Source organism: Piliocolobus tephrosceles, unplaced genomic scaffold, assembly GCF_002776525.5.
Source record: "Piliocolobus tephrosceles isolate RC106 unplaced genomic scaffold, ASM277652v3 unscaffolded_851, whole genome shotgun sequence".
Taxonomy (NCBI): domain Eukaryota; kingdom Metazoa; phylum Chordata; class Mammalia; order Primates; family Cercopithecidae; genus Piliocolobus; species Piliocolobus tephrosceles.
This window is the reverse complement of record NW_022335952.1, coordinates 1-9707: the sequence shown is the minus strand read 5'-3', so window position 1 is coordinate 9707 and position 9707 is coordinate 1. Positions and strand designations below refer to the sequence as shown.

Sequence of the window (9707 nt, the reverse complement as noted above, 5' to 3'; positions counted from 1 at the left end):
GAAAGAGAGAGAGAGAAAAAAGAAAGAAAGAAAGAAAGAAAGAAAGAAAAAGAAAGAAAGAAAGAAAGAAAGAAAGAAAGAAAGAAAGAAAGAAAGAAAGAAAGAAAGAAAGAAAGAAGGAAAGAAAGAATCCTGACTTTGTCGCTGGGACTCAGCTTCTTCATCTGCGAGATGGGTTGAATGTGAGCGCGTTCCACTGAGAAGGGGACTGCCACGTGGTGGGTACCGGATCAGGGCCCATTCTCTGCCTTCCCCCTGCCAGGACCGTGTTTCTTCGCCTGGCCTCCCTGGTGGTCCTGCTGTTCTCTCTCTGGAAATAGATAACTTGTGGGGGCGACTCCGAGGCTAAGGACTGCAAAACCTGTGTCTACAATTACAAAGAACTTCTGGTGAGAACGGCATGGGGTCTGCCTGGAACTCCTGGGTCCCTGAAGGAAAGATGGAGCTGGGTGGGTCCAGACTCTTGGTTTGGGCGGAGAGGGGAGCTCGGGATGCTGGAACACTCTCCCATGGGTATGAATGTTTGAAAAACGAGGACCCCCAGAGAAAGTATTGACAGGGTCTCATAGGCTTGCGATGTGGAGACTGGGACGCGTGGGCCTCCAGGTGCTCAGGTCCTGAGGTCTTTCTGACCTATTTCTTCCTTCTTCAGTGCTGGGAGACTGTCCTGGGCCAGGAAATGTACAAACTTCTGCTCTTTGATCTGCTGACTGCCTTGGCAGTCGCGCTGCTCATCCAGTTTCCTAGGAAGTGAGAGCCCCGCCCCTCGCTGTGGCCCTGCCTCTCTAGGACCAGGCCCTGCCCCATCGCACTGTTCTTTTCAACGCGCACCTTTTTACTGTTTCCGCCTCTGCAGGCTCCCTTTGCTTGCCCTAGGTCCGCAGATCTACCCCACTCCCCGCCCTTGTTTTAGTAGGTTACTTCCCTGTGGCCCCGCCCCTACCGCCGCGACACCTGGGTCCAGTCTAGTCCTCTGGACACACCCCCTTCACGTGGAGTCTTGAAAGTCCCGCCCCTCCTAAGTACGCTTGCTTCCTATTGGCGGGCAGGGCGGTGGAGGCGGGGAAACTCCAAGTCGCCGCGCCCCTCACTCGGGCCCGGCCCCGCCCCGTCCTTCAGGCTCCTCTGTGGCCTCTGTCCTGGGGCGCTGTGTCGTCTGGTGGCGACCCAGGAGTTCCAGGTGCCCGACAAGGTGCTGGGGCTCATCTACGCGCAGACGGTGGTCTGGGTTGGGAGTTTTTTCTGCCCTTTGCTGCCCCTGCTTAACACGGTCAATTTCCTGCTGCTTTTCTACCTGAAGAAGGTAAGGGGTAGAGGGGGGGACTCTTGGGTCTGAGGCAGGAAGTATTGGGGCCCGCACTCCTGGGTCCTGGGCAAGGAAGATCCTGGGGGTCTGGATTACTAGGTCCTAAGAGAGGAGGGGGTTGGAGGACAGACTCCTGGATCTGAGAGAAGGAGGAATCTAGGGCATTCTGACTTCTATGTCTGAGGCTCCGGGGACTTAGACTCCAGGGTCCTAGATGAGGAAGAGGCTCAGACTCCTGGTTGGGGAAAAAGGAGAGGCAGTTAGGCCGGGCGAGGCGGCTCACGCCTGTAATCCCAGTACTTTGGGAGACTGAGGCAGGTTGATCACCTGAGGTCAGGAGTTTGAGACCAGCCTGGCTAACATGGCAAAACCCCGTCTCTACTAAAAATACAAAAAAAATTTAGCCGGGCTTGGTGGTGAGGGCCTGTAATCCCAGCTATTGTGCAGAAATTTTTGTTAATCTCTTCTAGTATTAGAGGAAAAATTTACACACAACATTTATAGCTACACTAGGTAAGTTTTGTAAGTCAGGCCTAAAAGCACATTTCCCCTCAAATTTCTCCACAGCTAAATTCAGAGCCAGAAGAAAGGAGCCAAGTTTTGAGAAAAACAATGTTTTCACCAACCCAAGACATTATCAAATGTAAAGGCTCCTAACCACATTTTTAAGACATTAAATAACCTAGGGAATAGAATGTCTGAAGCCTTCTTGAAAAAACAAAACATAAAACATTAAAACCAAGACTACCATTCAATGCCAAAATCCAGTTGATAAAGACATAAAATAACTTTTCAGAAGAGGAAAAGGCATGGTTAAAAGCCTGAAGGTACACATTACTTCTGTTTTATTGAGAATTATGGCTAAATATCTGTGGAAATGACTATGGAAATGTTATAAGTCTCACAATATCAAAACAATAGTATGATTGACAACAATTAGAAGGAAAAGGTAGAAAACATTGAATGAAGGGTAAGAATGTTAACATTCTTTTAAGGCAAAAGTCAAACTGTCTAAAACTGAAAAAAAGTTTAAAAAATGACTCAACCTTAGTCCAACTTTTTAATATTTTTCATAATTTTTTTTAATCTTAGTGAAATCTTTTAGAAATAAACATATCTCATGGTATAAAAAGTTTAACTATTTACTTTTAAGTTTGTTTGGAATTAGAATTGATGATTTTATTTAAAAATAAATGCAGAGTTTTCGATTTCACTTTGACACATAAAGAGGTTAAAAATATTCCTGTCCCTACTAGAGAAAAGCTGAAGAAACTGAAGATTAATGACTTAGACCCACTAGATAAGTGAAGTTGCAAAGGAAACAGCCACCCTGAAACCTGAAAACACCCGTAGATGAAGAAAATCACAGCACAATATCTGCATACTTGAAGATATGCATACTTCGAGCATGACTGCTGAAGTTAATACTGGTAGGAACACTTAAATATTAATTTTGATTAATTTTTGGAGACCAAGCATGGTCTAGCTTGATAATTTGAAACTTCTGGGGACCACAGTATGTGTATGGGTTTGGTCTCCACACGTTCTTGAGTTTTACCTACAGAAATTCCATGAGGTTCTCCCAGTAAAGATCTGAGAAAGATCTTCCTGGCTCTGGTAGGTATAGAGGAAGATCAATGATTGTGAAATATATCCAGAGCATTCTCCATAACAAAGGAAGACTTTATCAAAACCTTATTCCAGCTGAGGGAATGTAATTTCTTCACATCCATCTCCTTCTCGCCTTCCTGTCTCAACCAAGGTCAGAGCTTTCTGTCTAACAGGGCCAGAGTTTCAAAGACATAGACCAGGAACATGTAGTCAGGGAAGGGAGTAGACAAAGAGGGGAATAAAGAAACTATACCATTGAAGAAACAATTGTGAGGGTCAAAGCCCCGAGACTCAGGTTAAAACACTGACATTTAATTGAATGGTTATAGGATACTTTCTTGCCCCAAACATTAGCATCACACAAACAGGACTCCAGGATAACAGTGAATTGTAGCTGAAAGAGCTGCAAAATGCAGAGTCCTACTGAAAAGGAGCAACTACAGAAGGCCAAAGCCAAGAGGGAATTACAAAACAACACTAGACAAAGTGAAGCATCTGGCACCTAGGGCTACAGCAAACATTAAACATAGCCCAATTTCTAGTTATACTAACATAAATCTTCACACTAAAGGCCTGTTTACCTCAGTTCCCTTTACCTGATATGACATGTCTAGCTTTAAAAAAATTATTACAAGGCATACATACTAAAAGGCAAGCAAAAACACAGTCTGAAGAGACAAAGCAATTATCTGACTCAGCTATGACATATGTTGAAACTGTCAAATAGGGAATTTAAAATAACTATGGCTAATATATCAAGAAACCTTATAGAAAAAGTAGAATACATGCAACAATATATGGTTAACGTAAGCAGAGAGATGAAAACAGTAAGAATCAAAGGAAATAATAGAAATAGTAAGAAATCAAAGGAAAGAATATAAATAATAGAAAACATTATAACAAAAGAATGCTTTTGATGGGTTCGGTAGACTTGACATGGTCAAGGTAAGCTTAAGTGAGCTTGACAGTAGGTTCACAGAAACTTGTCTTCAAATTAAAATGCCAAGAGAAAAAAGATGAAACACACACACACACACACACACACACACACACATACACAAAACAAACCAACACCAAAAACCACAAAACAGAACATTCAAAAACTGTGGGGGCAACATCACAAGGTGTAATAAACTACCAAACTATCTTCTAAAGTGCCTGTTCCAATTTGTTTTCCAACTAGTAATGAATGAGACTTTCTTGTTGCTTTTCATCCAAGCCAGAAATTGGTACTATTAAGTTTTTGGATTTTAGCTATTCGAATAGGCATGGAGTGGCATCTTACTGTTTTAATTTACTTTTGGTTTCCTAATAGCATTTAATGTTGAGCATATTTTTAGAGGTGAGAGAGGATTTCCTTGCCCTGTTCCCAGTTTTTAGGTGACAATTTCCAGTTTCTCATCATTAAACTATCTGTATGTTTATTTCTGGATGTTTCTTATCAAATTGAAGAAGTTACCTCAACAGGAATACCCTGTATTCCTGCTTTGCTGAGAGTTTTAAAAATCATGAGTGGGTGTTGAAGTTTCTCAAAAATTTTTTGTCCGTTTCCTATATTCCTAGTTTTCTGAGCGTTTAAAAAATGATGAATGGGTGTTAAATTTTTTCAAAACTTTTTGTCTGTTTCAACTGATATAATTATGTTTTTTTTTTCCTTTAGCCTGTTGATGTGGTGAACTGCACTTACCAATTTTCAAATGTTTAACCAGTGTTGTATACCTGGAATAAATTTCATTTGGTCATGGTTTATGATTCTCACTATACATTGTTAAATTTACAGTGTTGTTGACTTAATATGCTAGTATTTTTTGAGAATTTATGCATCTATACTCAGGATATGGTCTATAGTTTCCCTTTCTTGTAATGTCACTGTTTAGTTTTATTATTAGTGTAATGCTGCTTCTCTTTTGTGGAAGAGTTTGTAGAGCATTGATATCATTTCTTTCTTGTTTGGTAGAATTTACCAGTGAAACCATCTGGTATATGGTAACACTCTATACTACCTTTGCAACTTTTCCATAAATCTAAAATATTTTAAAAATATAAAGTTTATTAAGAATATAATTTCAGGCCAGACATGGTGTCTCATGCCTATAATCCCAGCAATTTGGGAGGCTGAGGTGGGCAGATCACAAGGTCAGGAGATCGAGACCATCCTGGCTAACACGGTGAAACCCCGTCTCTACCAAAAATACAAAAAAAAATTAGCTGGGTGTGGTGGCGGGTGCCTGTAGTCCCAGCTACTCAGGAGGCTGAGGCAGGAGAGTGATGTGAACTCAGGAGGCAGAGTTTGCAGTGAGCCAAGATCATGCCACTGTACTTCAGCCTGGGTGACAGAGGGACACTCTGTCTTGGGAAAAAAAAAAAAAAAAAAAGGAATATAATTTCAGAGTGTCATGCCATAAAATGCATATCTATATGTCATCTGCTACTTGTATATGTGTGTGTAGAGATACATAGCATGATGTTCACATATTAAATATAATTATTTCAGGGCTGAGTATTTGTGTAATTTTTCTTTTCTTTTGATTTTATTATAATAAGCATGTATCATTTTTATAGAAACAGTAACTTCATTGTGTTAAAATAATGAAGTGTAGCTGCTAAATTATCCTTATGAAGAATCGTGGTGAGATATAGTAAGTTCCTATATTACTTACCATGTAATGGACACTCAAAATGATTACTACTATTATTTTGTTACAAGCGCTTTACCTTCTGACCCTTGCTAACCTCTCCAGTCTATTTTCTCACTATTTCCCACCCTACAATTGACTCATCAGCATCAAATAACAGATGAAGTATGCATAAAAGTTTCAGCTATGTGATCTGATATGCTCAGGTTTATAGCTCAGGTCTGCTTCTGTGAGGCCATAGGCAAGTTCTTTAACCTCTCTAGACCTCAGACCCCCGATTGGCAAAATGGAAATTATAAAAATTAGCTGCCTCATAGGATTATTATGAGGATTGGATAAGACTCTGCATCTAAGAATCCTGGCACTTAAGAAAAGATAGATTTTTTGACTACTTCTACCACTACCATTATTTTAACACCACCATTACCTCCACTACCACTCCTGTTAATACTACCACCACTACACCACCTTCTTTATCACTATTTATACAGGCTTCTTTGCTTGGAATATTCATGTTTGCATCCTCACATTCCACTATTCACTTTTCCAGTGTTATACTAGCAAATATTTAACAACTGATTCCAAAAAAAAGAAACAACAATAAAAGCCCTCATTTGAAAAAGATGCAAATTCCCATGGAATAAATACCTTCATCATCACTGACTTCAAGTTATCAATATGATATCATTAAATGTGAAATTGAAAAGAGAAGCAGTGGCACCATGATATCATATTTCTAACATATACATTCATTAGATGTAAACAATCTCAGGAGCATAGAAAATAGAAAAGCATCAATATATTTAGGAAGTGATGAGTGCATTTTTAAGCTTTGATTATAATGTAATTTACTTAATTATTACCTTCTATAATTTAATTTTTAACAAAGGCTCTGTTTAACAACCAGCTTGCAAAACTCCTAAAAATTTAACAATGAACTCTCATGAACTTCAACATATTTTTACTTGTGACTTATTGATTCTCACCTTTTACAATCTTAACTCAGACATTACCTTGTCTTAAGTATCTTTTATTGACTGCCACAATGGGTCAGTGAGTAAAATAAATGTTATTACCAATAACAAAATGGCTTTTAATATTAGTTTTTCATCCAGAATATAAAATTAGAATCAGTATTTTTCTCAGTCTTTGCCTAAACTTTTCTCTCCGAACTCTTGTCCTTCTAAATTTTACATAAATTTAAAATATATATATATATATAATTTAAAAAATTAAAACTTATATATACAGATTTCAGAAAGGAACACTCCTTAGAAAGGGTGAACTAATTTTAGAATGGACTATACATTTAATAATACATTTTAGGTATTCCAAACCACCCTTAGCTCATCTCATCTAAGGTTTGGCATCTTATCTTTGCTCTCCTATTCGAAAGTATCTTAGTATTTGAGGGATGGTGACAGAAATTGTATTGAAGGCCACCTCTTGAAACACCTACTCTCTACATTCTGGAACTCTCCCTCTATTGCCTGTTCAGGCCCTGGGAAGGTAATGGCTTTCAGCCCCAGGGTATTGCACAATTCCCTACTAATTTTCCTAAACTCTGCCCACTTTTTTGTAAATCTTCTCAAATATCCCAAATTTGGTTTTCAATCTTTTCCTCCAAGCACCTAACTGATAGATTCTCTTTGTCGGCTTAAAAAAAAAATACAGATGCTACGTTATCCTTGTCAAATTAATGGGGGCAACTGAATGGTTTAATTTCAGTTCTTATTCCAACTCAGTAGTTTTTTCTTTTTCTCATATTATTTTTAATTTTCTTAATAATGATAAGCTGTACTTTTATATTCTCAGAACTTTGCTATTAAACACAAATATAGACGTAGAAGCCAAAATGTCACCCATAAATCTAAATTTCAAACTTAAACAACTTTATAAGCATTTTAATGGTTGAAAGAAGATATGTTCTTTTCCCTTTTCTCATTAAGATAGAAACATAGGGTTTACATAATCTAAGGTATTTATTTTTCTCCTCACACAAAATGATATTCAGTCCTGAATATTTAGTAAACTTTATTGAGAATTTATAGTTAACACCCAAGTATACTCACATAAAAGTTTTTCTTAGGTAATTTTGAAAATGTCACACAAATTTGCATCTAACAGGTATTTTAATTTTACCTAACTGAGGGAAAAGATGTCTGAGTCATTTATGGGAAAATACTTTAGTTTGGCCAGGCGTGGTGGCTCACGCCTGTAATCCCAGCACTTTGGGAGGCCGAGGAGGGCGGATCATGAGGTCAGGAGATCGAGGCCATCTTGGCTAAGAGGGTGAAACCCCATCTCCACTAAAAATACAAAAAATTAGCCGGGCATGGTAGCGGGTGCCTGTAGTCCCAGATACTCAGGAGGCTGAGGCAGAAGAATGGTGTGAACTCGGGAGGTGGAGCTTGCAGTGATCTGAGATGGTGCCACTGCCCTCCAGCCTGGGCGAAGACTGAGACTCCCTCTCAAAAAAAAAAAAAAAAAAAGAAAAGAAAAGAAAAGAAAAAAGAAAGAAAAGAAACAAGAAAATACTCTGGTCTAATTTCTAAATTTATATTGGCAAATATTACACAAAGATTTTATTTAAAAACAATGCAATATCTACTTCCATATTAAAATCACAATAGTTTTTGAAATTTTCCTAATTTAATGAATTGGAAAAAGTAAATTTAATTTTAGTTCTTTGTCTTGTGGCATTGTCAAACTAGTTCAATTTCTAGTAGTGTTGTCAACTCCATGCTTTCAAACCAGCCTCTAAATGTCATTACAAACTTACTTTCTCACTAATTTAAACATTAAAAATTGCACATTCTCACCGTTTTGTTAATATTAAAGCAAATATACATATAAATGCAATAATTCATACACTTCTAATTGATCAGATTCATTCCTTCTAAATGAGAAAAGATATGTAAATTTATTGCATATATACACATCAAAATCCCAGTGATTCTTAGTACTGTAAAGAATAAGTCTTTAAATGGTTTTAAATAAAACCTTTACATGGTTAAAGACATTTAGGCATTGGTGAGAAATGTAAGATTTTGCTCTAACTATATTTTATTAACCACAAGTGGTAACTGCTGCTGAAAATTTATGATGTTGATTTTTCTTTTTTTGTAGTTTTGTAAGAGTTCCTGTTCTTGTCTTTTTAATAATTAACGGAGAGAAAGTCTTTTATTTCTGAGCAAGAATACTTTTTGTTTTGCTACTGCGTTGTGGGTTAACCCTAGGTATTACAAAGATTTGGTTAAGAAAACTAAGTATATCTAGATATATATTTTATGCATTGTTTTAGTTTATTAATTTATGTAACTAGAACATCACATGATCATGTGAGCTGTTCAGTGATTTTCTCTGAATTCTAGAAATAAATTGAGAAAATGGCTATAGTTCAAATAGCAGTTTTAATGTTGAATTTATGTATTTATCCTTTGATATAACCAAAAAGCTTAATAATTGGTAGATTTCAAGATGTCTCTATGATAAAGTACGATGTTATAGCTTATGTCAACAAATTCCATTAATAATTTAACTTGCTAATTATTATCAAAAATAATGATGGATGTGAGTACCTTAGGTTTTTTACTTCGTATCATATACCTGCTCCTACTCTGGAAAACAGATACACATAACTTAATGAAACCTTATCTTACTCATCAAAAATGAATACATCAGGAATGCATCAGTCTAGAAAACAATCACAATTAGCCCAAAGTTTATGGTCATGTTTTTCCTAATTTTAACAGTTCCCATTCAAGAGGAAGCTTATTCACTTTTCATTATCACTTTCTTATAAAGATCTTATTTTTTTCTTTGAATTGAAATATGTCTAAAAACCTTAACTTCAGATGTAGAAATTCCCAAGGTGGGGCAACTCTAGGATAAAGATAAACAGCAGATGTCTAAATGTGTACCATTTCCATACCAATATATGCTAACCCTAGTTTGCTATGATTACTTTCTAGAAATTTTTAAGGCATTTCCTCCATAATTCAACTATAACAGTGAGTCTACTGGTATAATGCATTCAGATGGATTTTGATGAATTTGAACTTTTTACTGAATTTTTTTCTTTTTACTAAAAATATTGTTATATTGTATAGAGTTCTTTCTTCACAAACCAACTTGTTCCACATCTTTATAGC

At 37.1% G+C, this 9707-nt stretch overlaps 1 pseudogene; it reads left to right on the top strand.

The window, feature by feature from the left end:
* Window positions 1-1303, top strand: part of LOC113220320 — a 1723-nt pseudogene extending 420 nt beyond the window's left edge.
* The last annotated feature ends 8404 nt before the right edge of the window (window positions 1304-9707 follow it).